This window comes from Coregonus clupeaformis, chromosome 33, assembly GCF_020615455.1.
Source record: "Coregonus clupeaformis isolate EN_2021a chromosome 33, ASM2061545v1, whole genome shotgun sequence".
Taxonomy (NCBI): Eukaryota; Metazoa; Chordata; class Actinopteri; order Salmoniformes; family Salmonidae; genus Coregonus; species Coregonus clupeaformis.
The window spans coordinates 31,093,238-31,106,516 of record NC_059224.1 but is presented as its reverse complement, the minus strand read 5'-3'; the positions used below and the strand labels follow the sequence as shown (position 1 = coordinate 31,106,516).

The window sequence follows — 13,279 nt, the reverse complement described above, 5'->3', positions numbered from 1 at the left end:
TTGATACGCATTAGTAGGGATTAAGAACTGAGTATACGCAATACCCACTGATAAAAAAAGTGGGAATACAGTTTATACCTGTGTATACCATCCACTACACTACTGGCCCTTTGTGTTTTACAAAAAGTGTGCTCTTCTACATGAGTGCGCTGGTATTACGGTTGCTGTCCTTTCAGAATCACAAACCTGTCACACACTGAAGTTCTTATAGGTTTGCCACTGATCAAACACGTCTATAATAGATAAGGCTGTTAAGATATTCATGTTTCAAGAAAGAAGTGTATATATTTGCCTGGCGAAGTGGTTTTATGCGCTGACTAAATGGAAGCTGATAATTATTTGTTTTTTACACCTTCCAGAAATTACGAGTCCTCACTGTCTGAGACCAAGTCAAGATCGAGTATAAATGTATCTGACACCTAGACAAGACCGAGATACTCAATATGTGGTCTCAAGACCGGACTCGAGTACTACAACACTGCAGATTAGATTATACTATTTAGAACGAGCAGCCAGCTCACAAAAGAAATAGTGCAACAGGGAGAAGGCAACAAGCATGCAGATGCAATAAGTGAAAATACATGATCTAACTAGGGCTAGCTAACATAATGTCATAAAGCATGATGCACTAGCCAGTTAACTTTAATTCTGAAATAACTTCATATTTTCGAGTTAGTCAGATATTAGTTTAGATAGACTTGAATTTGGCATAACTAGCTAGCAAGCTACCAGCTAGATATAGTTAGCTACTGTAGCTGCTTATCAAAGTTAAATACATTTCACCAAACTGGTTAATTTGACCAAAAACAAACAACCAAAATATTTCTCAATGTCTCAGAATTACCGTAGCTGGCTAATTAATTTGATCATGCTTTGTGATACACCAGGTTTTCTGCCATTTTAGTCCACACAACATGTCGCCCTATCACCTACAGTAGAACATGATGGACACCGGGGTAAATAATAATACTGGCCAGCCACAGTCATGCTTTTTTGTCCTACCAGATCCCCGACGAGAAGGTTCTAGCTAGTGTATCCCTCTTTTGACTCTTATTGGATGTAGATGTCCAGTTTATCAGATCCCAGGCTCCCATGATTATTATGATTATTTATTTACAAGTTAATTACAAATTTGCTTTTTGTACCTGATAGAGCAGATCTAGCCTGCGGAAGTAAGCTGTCAAGAGACTCATTGGGAGGGAGGCTAGTGCACATTTGAGTCCTCCAGGACAGTCCATTTATTTTGTGCTGTTGAAATGTATGCTATTCCACCTCATAGCTGGCAAAGCAATCCAAGCAATGTTTGCACGGCCTATGCGCCCGCGGCGCTGCTGCTGCTAGCAGAGTCACTGAGGGGCAGAGTAGTAAGTAACTGAACAGCTTGTTTTGAACAATATATTTTTGAAACAGGAACATTTGCACATTTAGCAGACTTTTACGAGCATTTAAAACATAATCCATGAATTATAAAATATACATATATATTTGTATTTATTTAAAAAATGTAACGCCCTGATGGGCGGGCCACCACTGGCCAACATGGAAAGTCAACAGTCATGGTACCACAGATATGGAAAGAGTGATGGCGTGCTTACACCAGCCAGTAATGTTGACCTTCTCTCTACAGACACCTGCAGTGTTTCCCCATACTCATATATATTTTTTTAATAATTTTCGGGATGGTCCAACGTTTTCAGTGTAAACTTAGAAAAGATAAAGGAGCTATATATTTTATAAGATCATCTTTGAGAACTAACAACCACCAGAATAAAAACTAGACAGTGTGGGAGAATCTCAAATTCCCCAAATGTCATGACATGGGGCCCACATTGATTTTGTTATAATGTTTGTGTCACTCAGATAGCATAAGAGCCATATAATTAGGAATAAAAACACTCTAGATAAGAACACGGCATAAGCCATGAGTGGAATTGCAGGAAATTAGCTTTAAATCTGCAAATTTCCTCACAGCCACATCGCAAAATGTGTACAATTGCAGGAAATTTGCTTTAAAACTGGTATATATTTTTTGTGCCCCATAACAAAATGTGTCGAATTGCATTCAGGGCTTAAAACTGCAACCAAAACACAAAATGTTGTATTGGTTGCTAGGGTGCCAGTGAAAAATATTTTGTTGGATACATTCGTTTTTGGTTCAGTTTGATAAAATAAAAAAGATCAACATTTATTGGCTGTGACCCCACTCTCCGAGGGTGTCGCAGCGGAGTGGGATATGCAAAAAACACATTTCCATTTCACACATAACACTTGTACAGGTTACCCACTTGTACATACAGTGAAACAGGACTATATAATGCAGTTTTGTAACACAACGCCACAGATGTCTCAAGTTGAGGGAACATGCAATTGGCATGCTGACTGCAGGAATGTCCACCAGAGCTGTTGCCAGAGAATTTAATGTTCATTTATCTACCATAAGCCGCCTCCAACATCGTTTTAGAGAATTTGGCAGTAAGTCCAACCGGCCTCACAACCACAGACCACGTGTAACCACGCCAGCCCAGGACCTCGACATCCGGCTTCTTCATCTGCAGGATCGTCTGAGAACAGCCACCCGGACAGCTTGCTAACTGGGTCTATATGGAACATTGTTACTCTGATAGCACTTCTCTTTGTTCCAACATTAATCTTCACTTCTGACAAACGCTCTGTTTACACACTTAGAAAGATGCAGTGGTGGAAAAAGTACTCTATTTTCATACTTGAGTAAAAGTAAAGATACCTTAATAGAAAATGACTCAAGTAAAAGTGAAAGTCACCCAGTAAAATACTACTTGAGTAAAAGTCTAAAAGTATTTGGTTTTAAATATACTTAAGTATCAAAAGTAAATGGAATTGCTCAAATGTACTTAAGTATCAAAAATAAAAGTATAAATCAATTCAAATTCCTTATATTAAGCAAACCGGATAGCCAGGGGCACAGTCCAACACTCAGACATAATTGACAAACTAAGCATTTGTGTTTAGTGAGTCCGCCAGATCAGAGGCAGTAGGGATGACCAGGGATGTTCTCTTGATAAGTGTGTGAATTGGACCATTTTCCTGTCAAACTGTAACGAGTACCTAGGGGTGTCAGGGAAAATGTATGGAGTAAAAAGTACATTATTTTCTTTAGGAATGTAGTGAAGTAAAAAGTAAGAGTTGCTAAAAATATTAATAGTAAAGTGAAGTACAGATACCCAAACAAACTACTTAAGTAGTACTTTAAAGTATTTTTACTTAAGTACTTTACACCACTGTAATCATGCCAGCCGTGGCATTTGGCAGACAGCGTGTATGGCATTGTATGGGCGAGCGGTTTGCTGATGTCAACGTTTTGAACAGAGTGCCCCATGGTGGCGGTGGGGTTATGGTATGGGCAGGCATAAGCTACAGACTACGAACACAATTGCATTTTATCGATGGCAATTTGAATGCACAGAGATACCGTGACGAGATCCTGAGGCCCATTGTCATGCCATTTATCCAGCGCCATCACCTTATGTTTCAGCATGATAATGTACGGCCCCATGTTGCAAGGATCTGTACACAGTTCCCACCAATATCAAGAAACTTCGCACAGCCATTGAAGAGGAGTGGTACAACATTCCACAGGCCACAATCTACTCTATACGAAGGTGGCGCAGTGGTGTAAGGCACTGCATCGCAGTGCTAGCTGTGCCACTAGAGATCCTGGTTTGAATCCAGACTCTGTCGTAGCCGGCCGTGACCGGGAGACCCATTGGGCGACGCACAATTAGCCAGCGTCGTCCAGGGTAGGGGAGGGAATGGCCGGCAGGGATGTAGCTCACTTGGTAGAGCATGGCGTTTGCAACGCCAGGGTTCTGGGTTCGATTCCCACGGGGGGCCAGTATGAAAATGTATGCACTCACTTAACTGTAAGTCGCTCTGGACAAGAGCGTCTACTAAAATGTAAAATGAGATGTGTCGCAGTGCATGAGGCAAATGGTGGTCACACCAGATACTGACTGGTTTTCTGATCCACGCCCCTACCTTTTGTTTTAAGGTATCTGTGACCAACAGATGCATTTCTGTATTATCAGTCATGTGAAATCCATAGATTAGGGCCTAATGAATTCATTTTAATTGACTTATTTCCTTATATGAACTGTAACTCAGTAAAATCTTTGAAATTGTTGCATGTTGCGTTTATATTTTTGTTCAGTGTTCATGAATTTTTTCATGTGTTCCATCGCAAACTGTCATAAACCAAAAGCTCCTGGCTACTATCCAATCAAAGTTATATTGACATTATCCCACCCCTGTTTAGCCACGTAATATCTGCCGATTACTTTCCAGCAATATAGCCCTGTTTGGTGCACGCGTTTGTCTATCACTCTGTATGTAGCCAGTTAGCAATGCTAATGATAACCGTCTTGTGGGTAGACCGAAAGACTCCCCCAAAACCTTCTCAATTAAATGCAAATTACCTGACAGAACTATATCATCATTATTTACATGAATTGGGTGGTGATTGTTTTGCTAACTCTGCCATGACATGCTCTGCAGCAGTAGGCCTAACAGCAGAAACATCGCTAGACAGACACATTCCTCTCTTGCTAGATGCAATTCAAGGGGAATTACACTAAATGTGTTAGTTTATTTTCTACAGAGTGCAAAAATTGTCTTCTGATATGATTTAAGCATTGATATGGACAAAGAACATCAATTTTCGTTGTTTCTCTATGAATAATTGTAATGTTGGGAGTAAAAAAACTGAAAGAAAATCCAAAAGCAGGAAAACAGAATTCAGGAAAAAACTAAATATGATTTTATGGGGCCCCCTTAAAAGTTGTTTATTAACCATTATTTTTACGAGTTATATTGACAGAAAACACATCTTGTACACGAAGAACCCGGGGAAGAGTTGCAGGGTAGAGGAAAATAATGTGCCTATTTGAAAGCTATAAAGAAAATGGGTAGCTTGCAACATGTTTTTTTTAAGTGGCTCTCATGCTATAAAAGGTTGGAGACCCCTGTTCTAAAGACATTCCCAAAAAACCTTCCCAATTAAATGTTTACTGCAAAGTAGGCCTACCTGGCAATTTGTATCAATCGTGGGGTATTTTTTTTGCAAACTCTGCCATCCCGTGTAGCTACATTGTACAGTGCAAAAACACCTCTAGCCAAACACAACAGTCTCTTGCTAGGTGGGCAATTGAATTAAAGGGCAACTACACACTCCAAATTATTTTTGGGACTTAGAACATGCAATTTTTGTTGTTTTTCTATAAAGAAAATGTGATTTTGAGAGTGAAAACCTGAAAAATAACTAGGAAAACTCAGGAATCTGGAAAAATAAAACCGGGAAAATGGAATTTACCAAAAGATAAAACAGATTTTATAGGGCCCTACAACTGTAGAGTGACTGTTCAAAATCGCTAACAATAACACCCTTTTTGAAATTGCGCTAAGGTTATATTTCTTCCCTCCAAAACATCAATGTAAATATGATATTGTCAAGTTAAAATGTAAATACTTGTGTAAGAAGGGGTGTCATTTTAGGTTATAGGCTAATTGCTCAGCCCACAAATTAAAGAAAACATTTAAATGATGTGCGCATCATCCACTTTCCCCAGCCAGTATTATTTTCATTCGGGCCAGTAGCTTTCAGTTGGCACTGGCCCGGTGTGCCACTATCAAATTTACCTGAATGTCAAGCCCTGCAAGGGCATGCTAGTTTAAAAGATTGCTAGTCATTATTATCCTGGTTTTGTATGGAATGCAGGTACATTATGGGACACAGGTCAGGTTATGGAGCGACCTAATCATGTGCTGGTGCCATCAACTGAAAAAGTCGGTAGCAACAGTGCCACCAGTGGAAAAAGTTAGTCTAGAGCCCTGGCAATTTTACCATTTTAAAGCATGCCAAAATGTTGTCTCCGCCCCATGGCAAAATATGTAAAATTGTAGGAATTTAGCTTTAAAACAGCAAAATTGTCTTTGCGGCCAAGAGAAGGGCCTCTAAAATGTTCGGCCACGCCCACTACCAAGCCCCCCCCTCCCTACGCTAACTTTGCAAACGCTGCTGAAAAAAGTCCTAGGGGAAACACTGACCTGCATTGGACCTTCCATTACACTGAGCATACAGTACACACATTCTTCAACGTCACTCACTGTACTGTATATGCCTCAGCTCAGAAGATCTGTTGTTCTTTACAGAAACACTGCTACAGGTGCAGTATCATGGCTTAGCCTACAACAGAGACTGGTGGAACGATAAGGCATGAGGCAGTGAAAAAACGAATGAGCAGTGAGAGCTTGCTACAGGGAGGAGGAGGAACATGGCGAGGAAGCGAGTAGGCATCACTCAGAGACGAGTCGGTGTAATTATTTATGCATTCCAAAGTCAATTACACACAGTACAGAGCACTGGTAGTAAATATGGATTCATGCTAGGGGTATTAAGTACAAAAATTTGAAGTACAAAATCTAATGTAATCAAACATAAGGTTTCTAGCGGTACACCGTTGGGAAGGGCGTCTATTTTGCATCCCATATGGCTAAGGGATGTGGATTATGATATTGTTTTCAAAGGCGCTAAAACGCGCAGCTGTCCTTTAGATGTTACACAGCCAGACCTCCACAAATCATTACAGGGAGGTATAATAGAGCACACTTGATCAGACCCAAGAGAAACAGAATGCAAAGGAAGAGCAGATCGGTCTGTGAATAATAATCACGGTCACCTTAGCTATAACTCACCAGCCACAGGAAGAGGACTGACAAATTCCTGCGCCATACGCATCAGCTTTCAATCGCATACAATAACCCCTTTGCCTCTCTCTCCCTAATTGCATTGCAAGCAAGCAATTAATCCCGATTGTTGTTCGGCAAACACGTCTGTTCAAATTGGGCATTGCTGCTAGTTGGTATTTGACCATGGATTATTATGGATCAGGATTGATGACACAGTGCTTTATAGGGGTAGAGCTCCACTATGTGTGTTATATTTGTTTACTTAATGAGAGTCAGTAGTCAAGGTCAAGTTAGATATTGCTTGAATACTATTTACACTGAGTGTACAACATTAGGAACACCTGCTCTTTCCATGACATAGACTGACCAGGTGAATCCAGGTGAAAGCTATGATCCCTTATTGATGACACCTGTTAAATCCACTTCAAATCAGTGTAGATGAAGGGGAGGAGACAGGTTAAAGAAAGATATTTAAACCTTGAGACAATTGAGACATGGATTGTGTATATGTGCCATTCAGAGGCTGAATGGGCAAGACAAAAGATTTAAGTGCCTTTGAACAGGGTATGGTAGTAGGTGCCAGGCGCACCAGTTTGAGTGTGTCAAGAACTGCAACAATGCTGGGTTTTTCACACAACAGTTTGCTGTGTGTATCAAGAATGGTCCACCACCCAAAGGACATCCAGCCAACTTGACACAAGTGTGGGCATTGGAGTCAACATGGGCCAGCATCCCTTTGGAATGCTTTCGACACCTTGTAGAGTCAATGCCCCTACAAATTGAGGCTGTTCTGAGGGCAAAAGGCGGTGCAACTCAATATTGGGGAGGTGTTCCTAATGTTTTGTACACTCAGTGTACATTAGTGCTGAGCGATTCACCTATATTTCAGTTATTTTTCAGTTTTTAAACAACTAATTGACCGACTTTGGTTCAATTATTTGAATTCCATTTTGTTCGTTTTTTTTTCTGTGAGCTCAATGCGCACATTGCACAGTTTCTCTAGATAAATGAGATCCAGCCTAAACTGTGTGATGTAGTAAGATGTTGTAGTTTCCAACTGGCCAAAATTCTACATAGTTTAGTGCATAAAACGTGGTATTTAACTACAATGACCATAATCGATTGCGCATCTACTTGTCCAGTCTGTGTTTATTTTATGCCTGCTACAGAACAGACAAAAGAATGTGCGATTGTGAGGGTATATAGAGAGCAGCTGTTGCTTAGCGAGGCATCTCTACCTGAAAATACATGATCTAAGTGATTGATAGTTGGTATTCAGCAGTCCTAAAAGTATGCCTTATTTACTTTTAAGAACTACAAAATTGTTATTTTGTCAGACCGCATATGCAGCAGCTCTATAGAGATGAGATGATGACTTGGAATGAAATAATAAAGTAATCAAATAAAACAAATGTAATATACACAACAACTGAAATATTTTATTAAAGTAAAGTAATGTGAATAAATTATGGTTAATAAGTGATAAGCAGTAATGGGCTGTCACTACCATCATGGGACTTTCATTCCGTTTTATTCTGTGTTGTTACAGCATTCAACCCACATAATGCATATTGCATTTAAAAAATACTCGAAACCGAAATCGAAAACCATTATTATTTTTCATAATGTAACCGAAACTTCCTCAAAAAGCACTAATTGCTCAGCACTAGTGTACATTCAAGTACTGCTTTTGCTGCCAAAATAAAATGTAATATAGCTAACTTTGGCTTGAGATATTGAGAGAATCACTGTAAAGGACACTGTAAAATCTTAGTGATAGAGAAATGGAGAGTAGCCTATCTCTTTCTTTCATTCAGTAGCAGGATGCTCCATTTTTTTCTTCCAGAAGGTCAACGGAGACTGGCCTGCTTTCAGCTTCCTGCCTGGCAGCCCTACCCAGTGGAGTCATTAAGCTGACGTCTCTTGCAGTTTGCCATCATGGCGTTTATTATCCCAAATTAGGCCTTTGACAACGCAGCAGCTCTTAATTCATCCCTGTGGTATACTGTTGCCTATGTGGGGGTGAGTGGATGGAGTGCACAGTGGAGAGAGACACTCCTTTTATGAGATCCGTCCTTTATTAAAGTTTCTGCTGTCTTTCTGAAGAAGTGCCAGAGGAGTAGGATATCGAGCTCTCTAGTGAAGTCTAGTGGTGCCCACATTGTACGAAGTTATGCAGTTGTCTTTTTACCCATGATGAGCATTCAACAACATGCTGCTGCAATGTGTAGATACTAACGTGGTATTGTTCCGTGTGGTTATGTCTGTTTCCACGGACTGTTACAGATGAGGTTGGAGACTTAACTAATTGCAAAAGCCCTATTAGAAAGTAAATGCAGAGTAATGATGACAGGCTGATCTACACTGCAAAAAGCATCTGGAGACAGTAATGAAAGTAAATCACCACAGAGAGATGACGGGAAGACACAGAGACGAACACAAACACACAGAACAAAGAATAGCTTACACAGAGAGAGAGAGAGAGAGAGAGAGAGAGAGAGAGAGAGAGAGAGAGAGAGAGAGAGAGAGAGAGAGAGAGAGAGAGAGAGAGAGAGAGAGAGAGAATAGTTTGGCGCAAACCATGTGTTGGTGTTATGCATGATTTGGTGGTCTTGTTACATTTTGGTATCACTTTAAACTCATGGATTTAATTGGCATAGGAAAAATATGACAAGAAACCAAGCCTAGGGTACACTACAACCGGTGCACTTCAACTACCTTGGTCTCCATCGCTCAACAGAACACAGAGAAACCCCAAAAGTAAACCTGTGAGGGATATGTTATAGGACACTAACACGTGTTTATAAAGCAAAGACCCTCTTAGATCAACATCTACCCAATCACTAGGAGCCCAGATTAAAAATATGTTTTAAGATCTGAAAATGTCTGACATGAGAACTCTATTAGCACATCACAGAAATCAGGTTATATTTTGATTTGCCATGCATGACGATGGTAAACAAAATAAAGTGTAACACATCCTAAAAATAAATCTAAAAACTAATGTATCTCAAAACCTTTCTTTATGAATTTTTGTTTTACCATTGACACTTTATATGAACTGCCTGTGTAATGCATTGAGTGTCCTCTATCCATATCACAGTGCAATATACTGTAAAAACCTGCTATAGGCATTCATAAAGCAATTTGTAGCAAATAACAGCATAAACAAATAGAAGCTGTGCATGTTCAGAATACGATGTACAATAAACAGGTGACAAAGTTACAATTTAATTTAGTGGAAATTATGTAGGTTATTAAATTGTTATTAGATGGAAATATAGTATACTATTTATCCAATACAGCAGTGTTTCCCAACTCCAGTCCTGGAGTAGCCCCCAACAGTACACACTTTTAGTGTAGCCCTGGACAAACACACCTCATTCAACTCATCAAGTTGAATCAGGTGTGCTTCTCCGGGGTTACAGCAACAAATGTGTACTGTTGGGGGTACTCGAGTACTGGAGTTGGGAAAAACTGCAATACAGAACATAACTGTGAACTTAACGGCTGACATAAGGGAAAGATAGGCATTTCAAACTTTTTTTTGCTATATGGGCAAAATAATATCACGCCTACCAGGTCAATTTTATCCCTGTCCTGACAGGTTAAAATATGGAGGGAAATGGAGGGAAATGCAAAGGCCTACTATTTGTCCATGTAAAAAAATAAAAAATAATAATACATTCTGTTAACTAAGTTATAGGGTCTCATCCAAACTTTGGGATAAAAGCGTAAAATATGTCCATTCAGCCATTGCTTCCTTAGTTAGGCTACCTGTCCGTAGAAAACAGCCTGAATAACACGTCCGGAATGTTTGTTTTTTTACCAACAAAATATTACTGTAACCCTACCTGTTAGGCATCCTCCACGGGACACCGCTATCCTCTCAGCGGCGAAATGCACAAGAAGAACGGACAAGATGCAGTAGAGGTCTGAAAGCGCCCCCACATAATCTCCTGCAGGCTAGAGCAGGTGCTTCTCGGTCTCAAGCATCGACACGAACTGCCGCAAGAGATGTCCCGGACCGACTCGTCGAGAAAATGTTTCTATATGCTATCAAACTATTCTAAACAATCATCATGATGGTTCCACAAGGGACACGTGCGCACACAAATATCGGCGCCAAGAAGACAGATGCAGGTAATCTGCTACAAATGTAATGAAGTAGGTTGTCACATCTCGTGGACCTCTCTCTGTGGGAATGGTGTTGGTGAATCTCAGCGCTGTCCCGCGGAAACTGTAGATCGGTAAGTGCGTACTCTGCTTTCAGGACACCTTGAAAAAGCACTGTGCAGTTGGAATATGCGCGTTCAAGCTTTTGAGTTCCAAAATACAGTAGGAGTGCCCACCACAGACGTCGACCAGTAGCAGCAGACTTGTGACTGACGATTGATGTTGAGAGTTTGGGCGTGTTTCTTGGAGGAGAGAGGTGGATGCACAAAAGATATGCAGCTCAACTCAGACAAGAGATGTAATGGTCAGCGCTAGAGCCATAAGTTTATTGTGAAGTAGGCTACTGTAGCCTCTGTGTCCAAATGTCAATCACATTAGCCCACCATAAACATAAAATGATTTGGTCCTTTCATATAAAAATCACCAGATATGTAGAATTTCGGTTTTAACTATTTGGAATCATTGCAAATTTCCCATAATTGATAACCGGAACAGTGTGTGTGTGTGTGTGTATGTGTGTGTATGTTGACAAGGAGAGGTCATTGAATCTCCATAAAACCAATTGTACCACTTGATATTTGAAATACTATCCAGGGGCTTCATGCTTGCCACTATCATGACATTATATAATAGGGCAATTAGCTGACAACCAATATAAAAGACTCTACTGAGAATGCCCTAACTAATTTGTCACTGGAGTCATGATTCGATAAAGATTAATTGAAAGATGGGGGGACCAATGTCAATAATACTTGGGCTCAAATGACAAGATAGGGTTGCGTAAATTGGAAGCATAACTTTGACACCAGCACAGTGCCACAAATATCAATTAATATATTAGTGCAAGATCAACCTCCTAACACAGGGTTATATTGATAGCCAGGCTCCTCAGTTAGCCTAGTTTGGTCACAAAGGCTATTTGAGGATATAGTCTAGATGTTTCTGTGGCACTCACAGCTGCCAGCTGGTCCTGCATTAGAACTTTCAATTATTCAGTCATCTCAGAGCAGATTGAATCTGTCAAGCGTAAGACAACTTGGCTGGTTTCTTCCTGTGCTGCTGGGGAACCATGTGATATGTACTAGAGAGTTGGTACCAACTTTTTGCAGATCCAAATTTGACTAATAAAGCTTATGCGGGTGCTATTGCTCAAGATTTTGTTAGCTAAGCTACGTAATTGTTTTAGAGAGTATAATATGTTATGTTTTCATTGCAGAGGAGAAGAACCAGCAACTATTTAGCCGTTCCAACTTTTACTAACTACACAGCACTTATCTGAACATAAAATAATACAGAACGTTATTCCTTTTAATAGATTCTGAATGTTTGCTCCGTTCACTAATGCAACACATAAAGTCAGGCTATGTCAAATGCAATTATGGAAATGACCAAAAGTTGAAGAAGAATGTGTGAAAAGCCATAAAACAAAACCTGGCCATAAATTTACTAAGAGACATCATGTGAAGCTTAGGACATTTAGTGGTCCACAATTACCATATTGTCCATTAGTGATATTAGACTGAAGTTTTACTGATTGCCTGTATGATTATTATACTGATGTATTATCAAGATAGCTCCTGTCACATTAACAGAACCACTGACACTATGAACATAAGTCTCCAAATATTGTTACACTGAGTGTATTTTGCCCTCAGAACAGCCACAATTTGTCGGGGCATGGACTCTACAAGGTGTCGAAAGCGTTCCACAGGGATGCTGGCCCATGTTGACTCCAATGCTTTCCAAAGTTGTATCAAGTTGGCTGGATGTCCTTTGGGTGGTGGACCATTCTTGATACATACGGGAAACTGTTGAACATGAAAAACCCAGCAGCGTTGCAGTTCATGAAACAAACTGGTGCGCCTGGCACCTACTACCATACCCCGTTCAAAGGCAATCTTATGTCTTGCCCATTCACACACTGAATGGCACACATACACAATCCATGTCTCATTTGTCTCAAGGCTTAAAAATCCTTCTTTAACCTGTCTCCTCCATTCCATCTACACTTATTGAAGTGGATTTAACAGGTGACATCAATAAGGGATCATAGCTTTCACCTGGTCAGTCTATGTCATGGAAAGAGCAGATGTTCATAATGTTTTGTACACCAAGTGTATATAATGATGTAATTTCCTTTGTCTGCTTGCAGCTGGTTAACGTCTACGGGATCGGTGTCCCGTATACGGGACGGTTGATCTAACGTGAGCTAATGTGATTAGCATGACTGTTGTAAGTAACAGCAAACTTTCCAGGACATAGACATGTCTTATATGGGCAGAAAGCTTAAATTCTTGTTAATCTAACTGCACTGTCCAATTTACAGTAGCCATTACAGTGAAAAAATACCATGCTATTGTTTGAGGAGAGTGCACAACAACAA

The 13,279-nt window shown here is 40.1% G+C and overlaps 1 protein-coding gene across 1 annotated transcript in view; it reads right to left on the bottom strand.

Moving 5' to 3' along the window:
* The window catches only part of LOC121549012 (heparan sulfate glucosamine 3-O-sulfotransferase 5), a 102,342-nt gene extending 91,242 nt beyond the window's left edge, over positions 1-11,100 (bottom strand). Inside the window, exon 1 of the mRNA XM_041860781.2 lies at positions 10,575-11,100. The gene's annotated coding sequence lies outside the window, so the exon portion shown is untranslated. The remainder of the gene's footprint in view (positions 1-10,574) is intronic.
* Positions 11,101-13,279: the final 2,179 nt, after the last annotated feature.